The following is a 16,577-nucleotide window of genomic DNA, read 5'->3' as shown; positions in this document are numbered from 1 at the left end:
CAATGCTGTTTTTCTAATTTACTACTACCATCTCCTCTCTCCCTTAAAAACCATTCTATGAGTGTGCCATATATATTAAATGTTTGATGATGCTATAGTATTTCGTAGGACTGCATGTTTGCAGTTGTGGTTCCATTTTGTAGTAAGAACTTGCTCCAGTCTTTCTACACACAATCCAACCAGCAAAGCTAAATTACAGAAGAGGATTTTGTTCTATCATCTTCTTCTGCAAGTCATGGGACAATCAAGTTGATGTTTTGCAGTAGGGAAAAGTGTTCTGTCACAACCTGGTGTAGCATTGTAAGAGCAAAATAGCAGTAACTTAAAATCCAGTACTGAAAATGTGGTCTGTTTGGCCTCGTGATTCTATTTGTTTATTTACGCAAAACTCTACAAATTGTACAAAGATAAGCATAAGAAGGAACCATATATATGTTCAACACAGTGAATCACTGGACTCCAAATATCCATTAATTAGGGAGCAGACTGATACGTTATTAGTCAACCAGTCTCTGATATTCTATGCAGTTACTAAGAAAAAATGTTCATGTACCTGACCTTGAAAAAATTTGAGATTTAATTTAAGAAAATTATGTGGTAAAACATGTACATTAAAACAGTTGTGTAAAATAAATATGACATTGTGTACATATTCACGTGTAAGGTTAATTACATAGAAAAGATGTGAGGAAGGGTGTACACAAGTTGACAGCAGTAGAGGTTACCCCAAGGAAGTAACTGGAAATGTACGTTCATCTGTATGTGTGTATGAGTACTCTTCATTGTGTATTTTCCCACATTTTTTTTTGCTTTAATAGAAATGCATTTCTTTCATTTTATGTAATTGAAAATAAAATGTTATACATATCAAGTGAGAGGTACTTTATAAACACAAGAAACTACTAAACAGCAATATATAAATGGTATCCAACAGAATGTGAAAAATAACTGTGTTTTAAACTTTCAATAACAGGTTTTCAGATAATAAGAGATCATTTGCAGTGTAAAATTTATACTTTCTAAGTTGAAAACTCTGAAGGCTTTGGAAATAATTTAAAATTAAATAGAAACAAAAATTCCTGGCATCTAGCATAATACCTGGCACACAATAATCATTTGTTAAATGCCAGTAATTGTCATGAGATCCTGGATAGGCTACATCTCTGAAGCTAAGTTCTTTTATTTGTCAAATAAATTGGTTTTTCTCAATTATTTTAGATTTCACTAAGATATTTTAAAAACTTCATTTAATGGCTCATATAATTTTCATGCCAGTATATTAATTTTAATTTGTAAGAGATTATCTGAGACTTTCAATTTTCAAAAATATTCATCTCATGATTTACAGAAGTAAAGATAAAGTATTGATTTCTTGTAATATTTCATTTGGAAAACATGACCATAGAATGTATGCCTCTTACTGACAACGTATATAGTTTTGCTGACAAGGCATTAATTTCAGTCCAATAACTTAGAAAACAATTCTCACAGCTGCCATTAGAAGTAGGCCTCGGAATTACCACTCTAGAATTGATTCCAGTTTTAATAAGGCAAACAACAACAGTAAGCAAGTAGAAAACTTCAAAATCTATTGGTTTATATTAAATGTTAAGAGGAAGAAATATTTCTCAAAAGAAAAATATTTCTTTGAAAATAGAATAGGTTTGTAAAGAAAATAGCAGCAACTATGGCAGGGTTTAGGATTATATATGAGCATCTACAAAAGGAAAGCAAAATGCTATACAAGGTAACTGCTAAATTTGTGCATTGTACCTGAGTTTTAAAAAATAGAAATGTTATAACTGCAAGAAAGTAATAACTGCACATTGCTTTTTGAAAAATGATATCAGAGGAAAGTAAACAAATGAAAGTAATGTAAATACATAAAATGCATTATTCTACCTGCTATGGTCTGAAACAAAATCCATATGCATAATCCTAATCACCAAAGTGATGGCATTAGCAGGTGGGATCTTTGGGAGGTAATTAGGTCATAAGAGTGGAACCCTCAAAAATGGATTTGAGGCAGGAGAGTGGGCTCTTGATATGGTTTGGCTTTGTTCCCACCCAAATCTCATCTTGAATTGTAGCTCTCAGAATCCCCATGTATTGTAGAAGAGACCTGGTGGGAGGTCATTTAATCATGGGAGCAGTTCCCCCATGCTATTCTCATGGTAGTAAGTTCTCATGAGAGATGATGATTTTATAAGGGGCTTCCCCCTTCACTCGATTCTCATTCTTCTTCTTTCTCTGCCATGTGAAGAAGGATGTGTTTGCTTCCCCTTCCACCATGATTGTAAGTTTTCTGGGGCCTCCCTTGCCCCACAGAACTGTGAGTCAATTAAACCTCTTTCCTTTATAAATTACCCAGTCTCAGGTACTTCTTCATAGCAGTATGACAACAGACTAATACAGCTCTGGAGGGAGGAAACCTAAGACAAATTCATGCTGGCTTCCTAGGACTAAATCAAAAGGAAAACCCCAACTTTCCAGGGCCAAGTAACAAAATGATCATGGGCTACTTCCTTTGTAAACCTCTCCCTTTCTGCATCACAGATGAAATATAGAAAGTACCTCTGACTGGTTCCCTCCTGCAGCCAGTCAGACTGGTCATAGGCCTAGTATTCATTTACATAGGGATGTCACTTCGTAACTTTACTTCATCCCTCTGATTGGTCCCCTCCAGCAACCAATCAGAATGCTTGTGGGCCAATCCTTCAATTACATGGGAGGTAAACCACATAACCAAAGAGAAACTTCTGGAGGGTATTTAAACCCCAGAAAATTCTGTAACCAGGGCTCTTGTACCACTTGCTTAGGTCTGCTCCCACTCTATGGAGTGTACTTTCATTTCAATAAATTTGTATTTTTGTTGTTTCATTCTTTCATTGCTTCGTTTGTCTATTTTGTCCAATTCTTTGTTCAAAATGTCAAGAACCTGCATGACATGTAGTCAATACACTCCACCAGTAACATAACTCCTGAGCAGCCAGGAGGTAAGCCTGAAGTTTGGGATTTCTTTTTCTTCTTTTTTCGTTTTTCCTTTTTTCTCTCTGCAAGTTTCAAGTCAAAACCACTCTCCTGTGAAATTGAAAGGTTTCTGTGTGGACAAACCTGACCACATCACTGCCCGGTTCAGATGAGGGACCTTAGTCCTTCTCCTTTTTTTCCTTTTTAGTCCTTCAGTGGTCATCTTCTAGTAGCTCTTTGGTAATTGAGGGCAACTGGCTGGGGCCACTCTCCAGTGTTACCTGAAGGCCATGGATGAATGGGGATAGCTGTCCTGCCCAGAAGGGGGAAGGACTCTTCTATCTTTTATGGTTATAGTCCCTGATTCCTACATGTGATTCAGTCAGCAGCAGCAGCCCATTTAGGGAAAACTCAAACACATTTCAGGTGAGTTAAACCCTCTTTTCTTATGCTAAATTATTATTTGAATTAGACCATAATCACAAAAGATAATGTCTCTTAGGAGTTTTTACTTCCCTTCTCCTACTCAATCTATTTGACTGGCTAAGGACAAAACCCCTTAGCTATGCAAAGGTTATAGAGAAAAGGGATTTTATATAAGAAAGAATCCTTATGATAAATTTTTGTTCTAAAGTAAAATGACTGGTTGTTTAAAAAAAGTGACATTTAGGACTCATCAGAAAGTCCAAACATGTTGTAGATGGTCTAAGTCATGAAAAATGATGGGAATATATTTTTTAAATGCTGTGCAATTTAATGTGGATTTCTTGCCCAAGATTAAAGTGTTTAAGAATTAAGAGGGATAGGAAAATCCAAAGGTTTGAAGAAGTTGTGAGTTTGTGAAAATTAATTGTAGAAGGGATTCTGTGTGTAAACATATTGGCTAAAGTTAGAGAGAAGTGTGGCCTTATCAAGAATGGCAATGATTAAAAAATCAGGAGACAAAAGATGCTGGAGAGGATGTGGAGAAATAGGAACGCTTTTACATTGTTAGTGGGATTTCAAATTAGTGCAGCCATTGTGGAAGACAGTGTGGCAATTCCTCAAGGACCTAAGAATAGAAATACCATTTGACCCAGCAATCCCATTACTGATACCCAAAGAATTATAAATTGTTGTATTATAAAGATACATGCACACATATATTCATTGTGGTACTGTTTACAATAGCAAAGACCTGGAACCAACCCAAATGTCCATCAACGATAGACTGGATAAAGAAAATGTGGCACATATATACCATGGAATACTATGCAGCCATAAAAAATGTTGAGTTTATATCCTTCATAGGGACATGAATGAATCTGGAAACCATAATTCTCAGCAAACTGACACAAGAATAGAAAACCAAACACCACATGTTATCACTTATAGGTGGGTATTGAACAATTAGAACACATGGACACAGGGAGAGGAGCATCACACACTGTAGTCAGTTGAGGGGACACTAGGGGAGGGACAACAGGGGGTTGGAAGGGTGGGAGGGATAACGTGGGGAGAAATACCAGATATAGGTGATGGAGGGATGACAACAGCAAACCACCTTGCCATGTATTGTTGTATGTCAGTTATATACCTATGCAACAATCCTGCATGATCTGCACATGTACCCCAAAACCTAAAGTACTATATATATATATATATAAAAGCCAGAAGTTGAGACATCCAGGGACAAGAAACAAAGCTCACAGTAGGTCATCAGCAGTGGAGAGAACCATTCCAGAGTGATGCTGACACCCATCTAACGTCAGAGATGTCTGACACACTAAGATGGGACCCTAAAGGGGGACACCCCTGCGGACTCCAATCAAGGCCCAGAGTTTTTCTACAGGGATGCCCCAGGTAAAATGTGGGTCACTAATATACCCTACACTTTTCAAACTCTTTTTTTCTTTTCTAGACCACTATGGGCAACTCTCTATTCATTCTACCTGATTCCCTGCTTGGCTACATCCTCAACCATTGGAATCAATTTGACCCTGACAACCTAAGGAGAAAATGTCTGACTTTTTATTGTAATACTGTTTGGCTATATTACCAGATAGGAAGCCAGTAACAATAGGTGGTCAATTATAGCCTTAATTATGATATCATCCTGCAATTTTATCTATTTTGCAAAAGGCATGGTAGATGGTCAGAAATCCCAAATGTACAGGCCTTCATAGCCCTATACCAAAATCCAACAATCTGCAAAACTCCCAGAACCCGCCTCACAAAGGAAAGTCCTAAGGCAGAACTAGATATTATAGATGATTCCCTTTCACAAAGGCTACCCGTCTATCAGAGGAATGACAACCACCCCCATGTAACCATTTGCCAAGTGCTTCTGAGGCTAAAACCCAAGAGCAAACACTAGGGACCCTGCTAAGCAACGTTCATACTCATAGGGAAACAACCTATTTAATTCCACCTCCAGCCCTTAGGGAAGTAGCAGGAGCTGAGGGGCCAGTGTGAGTGCAGGCCCCCTTCTCTATAACTGACATAGAACAATGTAAATAAAAGTTAGGAAACTATTCTGTGAACCCGAAGATATTTGCAGATGGGTTCCAAATTTTGACTTGCTCTCTATGTTCATCCATGATGTCACAAATGACAGAATTTCCTTTTTCAAAGCTGAATAATATTTCACTGTATGTATATATCACATTTGCTTTATTCATTCATCTGCTGATGTACATTTGGGTTGTTTCTATGTCTTGGCTTTTGTAAATAACACTGCAATTAATGGGGTGAAGATATCTCTTCAAGATCATGATTTCAATTCTTTGGGATATATACCATGAGTGGGATTGCTGGATCATATTGTAGTTCTATTTTTAATTTTATAAAAACAGAAAAAAAAAAAAGCAAAAAGAAATCTTACTGTTGGGAATAAAGTATTTCAAAGGTAGCTAAAATGAGAACACTCATGAGCATGTGTATGAGACACACTCCCAAGTAGATAATCCATGTCATAGAAGAAGAAAATAAAATAGTTGAAAAATTTCAAAGCAATAATTTATGGAAAATTGATTTGTAATGTGTGAAGACATACCTTTGCTTTATTTGGTGAATAAAGAAAATTAAAACCATAACTCTGCAATCATATTCTGTAATTTAAAATCATTTAATGCCAAATGAATTTAGGCAAAGGGATCTTGTAAAGCATTAATAATAAATATATTAGTTTATTTGCTTCTATTGCAAGCTTCATTGCCTGTAAGGCTTCTTTCTGGGAAAGGAATTGAGATAAACAAACATTAATTTTTAAAAATTGTGTCCAGATGAAAATGAAAAAAATGTGGAAAAAAAGAATATATAAAATTCAGGAAGTCACAAAAGCTTTCTCAAACATATAGCCACCCCCAGGCACTTCCAAACTGATGGAAATAAAACATTCTGCACCCTATCTGTGAACCTCTTCAAAGAAAATGACTCCACATAAAATCATTGATACCATCAGGTAGAGAAACTGTACAGTGGAATTAAGTGTAGAAAAAAACCTTTAAGTCTCTGACCTAACATCTTTTATTGTATCTTTCTTCCACAGTCTTTAAAAGAATAAAAACTTCCAAAACAATGACAGTTCAGAATACCTCGCTGAATTGTCTATGAAGTGCCAACTCAACTCATCATTTGGAGACAAAAGACAGGTGGACACGAAAGCTTTGATGAGCAGTGATAGGACATAAATTAAAGTAGATTCTACAAGAAGAGCTTCTGAAGTGTATTCCAACATTTTTAAAGAAACAATGCTTCCATTGTTCTTGTGCCCAAGAATAATCTTACTGAAGGTGAAGTTTCCCTGTGTCTGACAGCTCTTCATAAAAATGAACATTTTATTTTCAAGTAGATCCAAAACAAGATGGTGACATTTAGGCTGAGGCTGCAAAAGTGACTATAATAGACCTCAAAGAGAAAGCATTTATTACACTGTTTTCTATCACCTAAATATTATTCCAAATATTTCTAAAGAATGTTTCTCAGAGTCTTGCAACAATTTCAGCAATAACTAAACTTCCACTTTGCCAAATAAGGTTGGACAGTTGTATGAAAAGGATGTAGAAAATAACCAAGCCACTAGCAATATTCTGACCCTGACAGCATTTTTTTTTTTTTTTAAGATGGGGCTTCACCATGATGGCCAGGCTGGTCTTGAACTCTTCACCTCAGGTGATCCACCCACCTCGGCCTCCCAAAGTGCTAGGATTACAGGTGTGAGCCACCACGCCCGGCCACCTGATAGCATTTTTTCAAAGTATTAGCATATCGTCTTGTTACTTCATTTGTTACTATTCTATTGGTCAGTAGAAAAAGCCTGATATTTTTCTTTTTTGAATTATTTGCTTACAAAAAATACAAAGAAGATGTTTCCACGAAATATGAAAGTTAAAGTTAATTAAAACCCATGAAAATGAATTAAAACCATAACCACCTTTATTAATTTCATGCTTACTTTTCTATCTTTTAGATTAATAAATGTTATTTTAAATCCATTGGGAGGAGAGAGACATCCCTGTCTTTGCAAAATAAAATGTGTCTGAGCATATTATGTACAGAAAAATAGAAGATGCTTCATCTCATACCCCATAAATAACTTTCTTCTAAAATTAATGATTATGAATGGATTTTCCATTAGGTAATTAAAGTAACAAAGAAAAGACCTGTAAGGGTATGAAATTGGCTCTTTACTTAAGACTCTCAAGAATGTTTTTACTTCACAAACTTATTTAAACTTTGCAGAAGATATTCTATTGAAAAATAGTAATATTTAGCAAATTTGTAGTCACTGGCATTATGAGGGCCTTCAAGCAATCTGCATGTTGTTTTTTATCATTACTAGTTTCTTCACCCTTTTCCACGATGTTACGTTAGTTTTGTATTCCTGCTGTAATCAATTACTGCAAATGTAGTGGCTTAAAACAACACCAATATATTGTCCTATATTTCTACATACTTTCGCAAGTTTAAAAAGACTCCTTCTTAGTTTGCTTGTGCTGCTGTAACAGATTACCTGAGACTGGGTAATTTATAAAGAATAGAAATTTGTTTTCCCTCATCATTCTGGAGACTGGAAAAGTCCAAGATCAAGGCACTAGTAGGCTCACCTGTCTGGTGAGGGCTTTTCTCCACTTCCAAGATGCTGCATCCTCTGGAGGGGAGAAATAGTGTTCCCTCACATAATGAAAGGAATGGAAGGAAGAAAAGGGGATCGAACTCCCTCCATCAAGTTCCTTTATAATGGCATTAATCTATTCATGAGGGCATGTGACTTAAATATCTCCCAAAGAGCTCCGCCTCCCAACACCGTTGCATTGGGGATTCAGTTTCTAATCCATTAATTTGGGGCACACATTCAGACCATAAACAACAGGTTTAAAATCAAAGTGTCCGAAGAGCCGCATTTCTTTCTGGAGGATCTAGTGAAGAATCAATGTCCTTAACTTTTCCAGCTTTAAAAGCCACTTGCTTTCCTTGGCTGGTGGTTCCTTTCCTCCATCTTCAAAGCCAGCAATGTCTGCCTGAGTCCATCATATGCCATCATCTCTTAGATTCTCTCCTCAGATTCCCTTTTCTATTGTAAAGACACTTATTATTATAATCCAGGATAATCTGTTTCTTTTAAGTTTAGCTGATTAGCAACCTTAACTGCAACTGGAACTTTAATCTCCCTTTGCTATGTAATTTAAACCTGGAAGTTACTAAAAGAAAGAGAAAAACAATCCTAGATCAAAATTGCCATTCTAGGCTCTGTGCGGTGGCTCACACCTGTAATTCCAGCACATTGGGATGCCAAGGCAGGCTGATGAGGTCAGAAGCTCAAGACGAGCCTGGCCAAAATGGAGAAACCACATTTCTTAAAAGCACAAAAATTAGCTGGATATGGTGGTGTGGGCCTGTAATCCCAGCTGCCTGGGAGGCTGAGGCAGGAGAATTGCCTGCACCTGGAAGGCAGAGGTTGCAGAGAGCCGATATCCTGCCACTGCACTTCAGCCTGGGCAACAGAGTAAGTGCTCTCAAAAAAAACTGCCATTCTATAGGTCATTAGTCCTAAAATCTGAGAATAGGGTTTATATAGAATCCCCAATATGGTTAGAATGGCTAATTCAATAATAAGTAGACAATTTCCTAATTCTTAAATAACATTAGAAGTCCCCACTCTTTCTAAGGTGAGTAAAAACTGGTTAAAATAGAAATATGTTTTGCCCTTTGAGTATGATGAAAGTTTAAGGTATGAAAATTTGCAAGCATAATAGACACAGGGCAAAAGTTAATTCTTTTACACAACGAAATTCTAGGAACTTTTAATTCCCTCGCCAAACGAAGATATCAATGCAGAAATAAATAGGCATCAAGTAGACTGGTGCCAAATGATGTAAAGAGATAAGTAGAATCACTATTACCAGCAAGAAAGAGGGCAAGTCTGGAAGAAAATACATGATGAGTGATGGCTATTTAAACCCAAAGTCCATAAGTTTATGACTCTGCAGCGAAGAACTCTTACATAATTGTGAATATACCCGGTCCTGAGGTGGAGTCCAGCTAGTACTTTTCCTGTTGAGTCTGCTTTTGTTCTCCTGTGAACACAATTCTACAAAGATCATTTCCTGTCTTATCCCTCTTCCACTTCCACCATAACTCTTCCTTTCTAAATCTGTCATCTTAGCCCCATCCCACCATCCAGGATTCTTAGTCACATCCTGAAAGAAAGGTGCAAAGTTTTATGTGTGTATGAATATATATATGTGAAGGTACACAGAACTATGCGCACACACGCACACAAAGTATTTTGTATATGTATATATAAACTTTTTATATATACATATACATAAACTTTGATATATATACATATGTGTAAATTTAGATAAAAGTTTATATGAAACTTTCTATATAAAATCTTTGTATGAAAGTTTATATATGTCCATTCCATGTGGTTCAGGGTAAAAAAAATTTTTAATTTCAAAAAAGTTTATATATGTATATATAACAAAGTTTATGTATATGTATGTGTGTGTGTCTGTGTGTGTGTGTGTGTGTATAAAGTAAAAGTTGACCTAAATAGTAATATTAAATTTGACAATAAGAATTAGAAATTTTAACACACACCTCTTAGTTGCTGAGAGAATAAGCAAACAAAATAAATCAATAAAAATAGAGAAAATTTAAAGGCCATGATTGACCAGATTGACCTACTTGCTATTTGGGGAACATTCTACCTACCAACTGTAGAAAATACATTTTTTTAACTGTGCCAAGAACATTTAACAAAGTAGATCATATGCTGAACCAAACAGCAGGCTTCCACAAATTTCAGTGGATTCTGATTATACATAATATGTTCTCTGACCAAAGTGAAAAAACAGGAACAAATAATAGAAAGGCAGCCAGAAAGTTTTCGAGTATATAATTAAACCATGTACTTTGAGGTATAATTTCCATACAGTGACATGCACAAATCTTGCATATGCCACACACTGAATTTTTGCATGTGCACACATCTGTGCAATTGTCCAAATCAAAATACTTAATGGTTCATCACTCCTGCAACGCACTACTTCCAAATCAACACTTTTCCCCAGAAAAAGTGTTCTTACTTCAATTAAAATGCATTTATTTTTCTTTTGTTCGATTATATGTACATATACATATATACATACACACAGACACGCACACACACATTCATAAGGCAGGTACCATTTTTGTGTATGGTTTATTTTGCCCAATAGTAAGTATTTAAGTTTAACTATATCGTGATATGTGTACAGAGTTTGGCTTTTTTCAGTTCCCATGTAGTATTCTGTGGAAAGACTATCACAATTTATATTTCCAATCTTTTTCAAGGGACACTTACATCACTTCCAGTTTGAGTACATTATGAATAAAATGGCTATGAACATTTTTGTACATATTCTTTGGAGAATAGGCAAATTAATTTTTCTTGAGTGTGTACCTAGGCATGGAATTGCTGGTCTACAGTAAGTACATGCTTAGCTTTAGTAGATAATGTCAAACAGTTTTTCAAAGTGGTGAAATCATTGTATACTCCCACAAGCAATGTGAAGGCCCCATTGTTCTTTCTTTTCATCAACACTTGATAACCTCAGTCTTTTAAATTCTACTCACTTTTTAAATTAAATCTCATCATGCTTTCAATATGCATTCCTCTGATGAGTAATTATGTTGACCATCTTTTCCTGCTCTCATCGACTATTTGGATATGTTTGCTTTTTTCCTGGTCCCTCATAGTTTTGTAGGCAGTGATAAGGCTGTGTCATCTGGTGTTGATTTCTTTCCATTTTTGTACGTCTGAAACTATCTCCATTTCACTCTCATTTTTGAGATATTTTCGTGGGTAATGGAATTCTCTGTTGATAGATTATTTTCTTTTAGTACTTTCCAGGTATTCCTCTTCCGTATTCTCTCTTGCATTGTTGCCAGTAAATCTACTGTTATCTTTGTTCTTGTGTAATTACCTACCTTTTTATTTTTCTGACATGTGGCTGGTGTTAAGGTATTCTAAACATGTTGAGCCATTTGCTTATAATATGTCCAGTGTAGTTCACTGAGATTCTTGGATGTGAAGGTTTATCATTTTCCTTAAGTTTTATCACTGAGATTCTTGGATGTGAAGGTTTATCATTTTCTTTAAGTTTTATCATTTTCAATAAACAACCCTTTAGTGGTTGTTTTTTCAAGTATTTTTTCTGTACCTACCCTTTCTATTTCAGATTCTCCAGTGATATGTATATCAGGCTTCTTAAAGTTATCCCACAGCTCACTGATACTCTTTGCAGTTTTTACTTTAATTCTTCTCTCCATGTCTCATTTTAGATAATTTCAAATTCAACAACCTTTTATTCTGTAAAATCAAATCTGCCTTTAATCCAACCCATTGCATTTTCTCACCTCAGACAGTATGGCTCACATCTCTACAATTCACTTAGGCCTTTTTATATCCTGTATGTTTCTTCTCATCTTTGAACATAGTAACAATAACTGTTTTAATGTCCTTGTCTGCTAGCTCTAATAGCTACACCAGTTTGGGGTTAATTTCAATTAGTTATTCTCTTCCCTATGTTTTTCTATTTTTACATGTCTGGAATTCATTTGATTTGATGCCAGACATTACGAGTTTAATCTTATTGGGTATTGTACATTTCTGTACTCCTGTAAGTCTTCTTGAGTTTTGGTTTGGGATGTAGTTAGTTTATCTAGAAACATTTTGATTGCTCAGGTCTTGTTTTGTGATCCATTGGGAAGGGTCTGAGCAGTGTTCAGTATAAGGCTGGTTATTCCCCACTGCTAGGGCAAGAGCTTCTGAAGTTCTGTATTCAGTATCTTCAGAGTTACGAGCTATACTAATCTGGTGGCAACAGACACTATTTCAGATCCTGTTTAAAAACTGAACATGGCATGCTCTAATCCATTCCGAGGATTATTTCCCTGAACTTGATTGGTTTTCTCATAAACGTGTGCTGAGAGATACATTGTTGGACACTACAAGGGGACTGATCTCTGCTTTTCTGTTTCTGTGCACATCTCTCTCTGTCTCTCTGTCTCTGTCTCTGTCTCTCTCTCTCTCTGTCTGTCTGTAATATTCTCCTCCAATACTCTTGACAACTTTAGCTGCCTTAGTCTCCCTGGACTCACCTCCTCACTCAGGGAGTTCACTCACCTGGTTTTCCCTCTGCATTGTTTCCTCAAATATCCCTTAGGGCAGTGAGTTGAACAATCATAGGGTTCACCTTTTTGTTTTTTTATGTCTTAAGAATCACTGTCTAGTTTTACCTGATATCTAATGTCTTGAAAAATCATGTTTCACGTGTTCCATGTTACGTTTCTGGTTATATCTTGTGAGAGGACATATCCCACTGAGACAAGATGGGACTCATGAAGGGATGGTTCACCTACTAATCCAACAGCTCTCAAACCCCTTGTGGGAGTGGGAGTGAGCAGGTGAGCTGGTACAGAGGCTGAGACAAGTACTTCTGAGTGCTGGCAGGCATAGAATGCTGCGTGGCCCCACGGCAGCATCTAGGGGTTGCCCGTGACCCCTGGAGTGCCAGAGGGCATGTGCTGTAATGGGCTCCTTTACCTTTGCCATCTGAGGACACCTTAAGTGTTAAACAGCTCAGTGGGGGCGAGGGGGTCAGTGTGACAGCCTCTTGCACCCACACTCAGGTTCTTGTCAGGCGTCCAGAAGGAATGAGGTCATGTAAACAAACTGGAGGGTAATGAATGTGGAGGATTTTATTGAGTGGTGAAGTTGACTCTCAGAAAGATGGGGGGAGCTAGAAAGGGAATGGAATGGGAGGATGGTCTTCCCCTGAAGTTTGGCCATCTCCAGCCAAACCCCTCTCTGACCATAGCCTCCAATGTCCAGTTGCTTCTCCTCCTCTCAACATTCATATATCTATTCTCTTCTCTCCTTCTTTGCCATGCCACTCTGCTGTTCTGCTGCCCTTCTGCCAGTGCAACCTGTGGTTTTTATGGGTGCACAATGTGAGGTGAGGTAGGCCACAGTGGTTTTGGAAAAGCCAACATTTGGGCAGGAAAACTGGAATGCATGCTCTCATTTAGGGCCATGGGTTTAGGGTTGAGGACGGAGCCCTCACCAGGGACCCCACCCTTTCTACCTAGTATTTCCCTGCCTTCTGTTCATATCACTATCCCTATTACTGCATCTGCAACAGAGGCAGAGTCCCTGGCATTTCTTTTTTTATTTTTAACATAGACTATTTCATAATATTAATGTAGCTTGTCTATGATACTTTTATGGTCTCTTGATTTTATATAGTAAAAAGTCCGTCCTACCCCCAAATCCTCCATAAATGTTTTTCAGCTCTTATTTTATTATTTTATTTATGTTTTGGGATTTAATTGCTGTAGGATTTGTTTTGGTAAATTAGATGTAATGTGTATTTTTTTTCAGAAAGTTAATCGATGATCCCACTGCTAAGACATTTCACTTATATTATTTATTAATGGTTTATATATGCCAGAACCTGATTTCATACTATTTATTCTGGCACACTGAGTTGTCTATCTCTTACTAACCCATGTCACATTGTTTCAATAATTTATTTTTCCAAGTATGTTTTAAAATTGATGATGTCTGTTACGTATGATTATTTTCTTTCTTTAGGCTAATATAAGGTCTAAAATGATTTGGAAGCCTTCAGCTCACCCCTGACACAAACACAAAGAGATATATATTTATCCTGGCTCTCTTTAATACTGTTCCAGAAAAGACTTCATATTAGTCAAGCTTCATAACATAAACAGAGCTGTTATATTTGTGTGTATATGTGTATATATATATATATATATATATATATACACACACACACACACAGAAACAGACTAATTGACTATATATATACACTCAGAGAAGCTTGCACAAGTCTTTTCTGAAACAGTATTAAAGAGCACAGGGTAGCAAAAGCTAACATTAAGCTCCTTTGGCAAGCTTGACATGACACTGAATGTTGCATGTACTATCTCATATACTGAAGCAAAATACTGCTCTTCAGACCTGGAATTTAAAACTGAGTTGAGCTTCACACTCTGTTCCTGACTAATTATTGTTTCATTGTCAATCCATGGATCCTAAAGGAGCTACAGGCATAGCTTTCTTGTTTTCTTAGCATATCCAGGTGTTAACGTTATACATCAGGCCACCTACAGTGCCAAATGTCAATAAAACTATATAACGTGATGGTTGTAACCACAAACACGAATGTTTCCTGAGTTATGATCAACAAATAGAATTATCAAGCTAGTAGGAAACATTGTTCTTTTATTAATAATTTTGAAAAGAAAAAGACTTTTTATTTGACTTGAAGGAGCATTTTCAAATTTATTTGACTTGAAGGATTATTTCCAAAGAAAAATGCATTGAAATTTTTAAATCTTTCTTGTGAAAAATATGCATTAAACCAGCGGTTCTTACATTTGTGCCTTCATTAGAATCTCCTGGTTGGTTTGTGAAAACAAGGATTGCTGGGCCCCACCCTGGAGTTTTTGAATAGGTAGGTCTGGGGTGGGGCCCCATAATTTGCATTGCTAATGAGTTTCCAGGAGATGCTAAAGCTGCTGGTCCCAGTTCCAAACTCTGAGAGCCACTGCATTAAACAAAGGAACAATGCCACCTGGGAGTTATCCAATCTCTAGTATCTGAGTAATTCACTTCCTTTACTATGAAACAGTGAATTAGTTTAACATGAATGAGATTTCTTCCACATCAAAAGCTTGCAAACATTTAATTGGATATTTTCCATGAAATGTTTGTTGGTACTGATCCAGTATCCAGAAACCTTCACGCGTGTCTGTCTCTCTCATGGCTGCTCAGGGACCTGCCATGCTTAAATACAACAGTGGTCCACAATCCTCCTTCAAAGTTCTCGGAAGCCCCAGAAAGTGAATTTTATTGTGGTGTTTGGCCTTCTGAATCTGTTCGCATCATTGCATTTTATGCTGCTCCCTATTCCCAAGAACACTAAGTCTCATTAAAGAAGGAAAACATCGCAATTGAAACCAATAAAGAAGCCAAGGGTATCCATGAGACACTAATACTTCGCTTCTTCCTCTTTTTCTGATGTTTACTGTATCTAACTTACAACAGGGAATAAATGCAAACAAAATTCTTACTGAGAGCAACAATAAGTTGGGAAGAAAATCAAGTGGGACAGAAGGCACGGAGTCATGAGTTAGGCTGGCATTCTGTGCAGCAGAACAGAAAGGGATGGGTCCCCCTAGAGATGTATATGACAGGACACGTTCTGTGCAAGAAAGTGTCCAGGACCAGATCAGGAATCAGAGAGAACAATCAACAAAACTGCTCCCAGATCACTAGGGGATTTCAATTATAACAGGACCAGGAAGAATTAAATAACTTCTAGAAATCTGCTGTACAACACTGTATCTATAGTCAACAAAACTACATTGTGCACGGCAAAGAAATTGTTAAGACGGTGGATCTCATGTTAACTTTTCTTGCCAAAATAAAGTTTACATATGTAAATATTCTTTTTTGTGATGGTGTTAAGAACCTGGAAGTCAGGTGGGGTTGGTGGTCTCACCAACATCCGGAGACCCTCCTAGACCCTCCGAGAACTGTAGTCTCCAATTTCTTTATGTAACAAAGTTGTAGTGGCAAGTAAAATGATCATAATATTGTTATACCTATTTACTTTGAAAATATTTTCTCATCTCTCGTTCAGATGTTACAGATACGCACGATACACACACAATTCAACAATAGTTTACCCAAAGTAATTTATAGATTTAACGCTATCCCCATCAAAATACCAATGGCCTTCTTCACAGAACTGGAAAAAACCACCTTGAACCTCATATGGAACCAAAAGAGAGCCCGCATAGCCAAGTCAATTCTAAGCAAAAAGAACAAAGCAGGAGGCATCACACTACTGGACTTCAAATTATACTACAAGACATCCATTTTTATACCAACTATAGGGGTCCTCAGAACTGTCACCGTGCTGGCAGGTGTGTGGTTTAGTGTGATGATAACGAGAGTATAATTAAGTCTGGGGTAGAGCCTTGGTTCAATCCAGCTCCATCCTGGATGTGGCCCAAGGGTTTCCAATCTTTTGGCTTCCCTGGGC

Source organism: Callithrix jacchus, chromosome 20, assembly GCF_049354715.1.
Source record: "Callithrix jacchus isolate 240 chromosome 20, calJac240_pri, whole genome shotgun sequence".
Taxonomy (NCBI): Eukaryota; Metazoa; Chordata; class Mammalia; order Primates; family Cebidae; genus Callithrix; species Callithrix jacchus.
The sequence above is the reverse complement of the archived record's forward strand: the minus strand, read 5'-3'. Positions refer to the sequence as shown.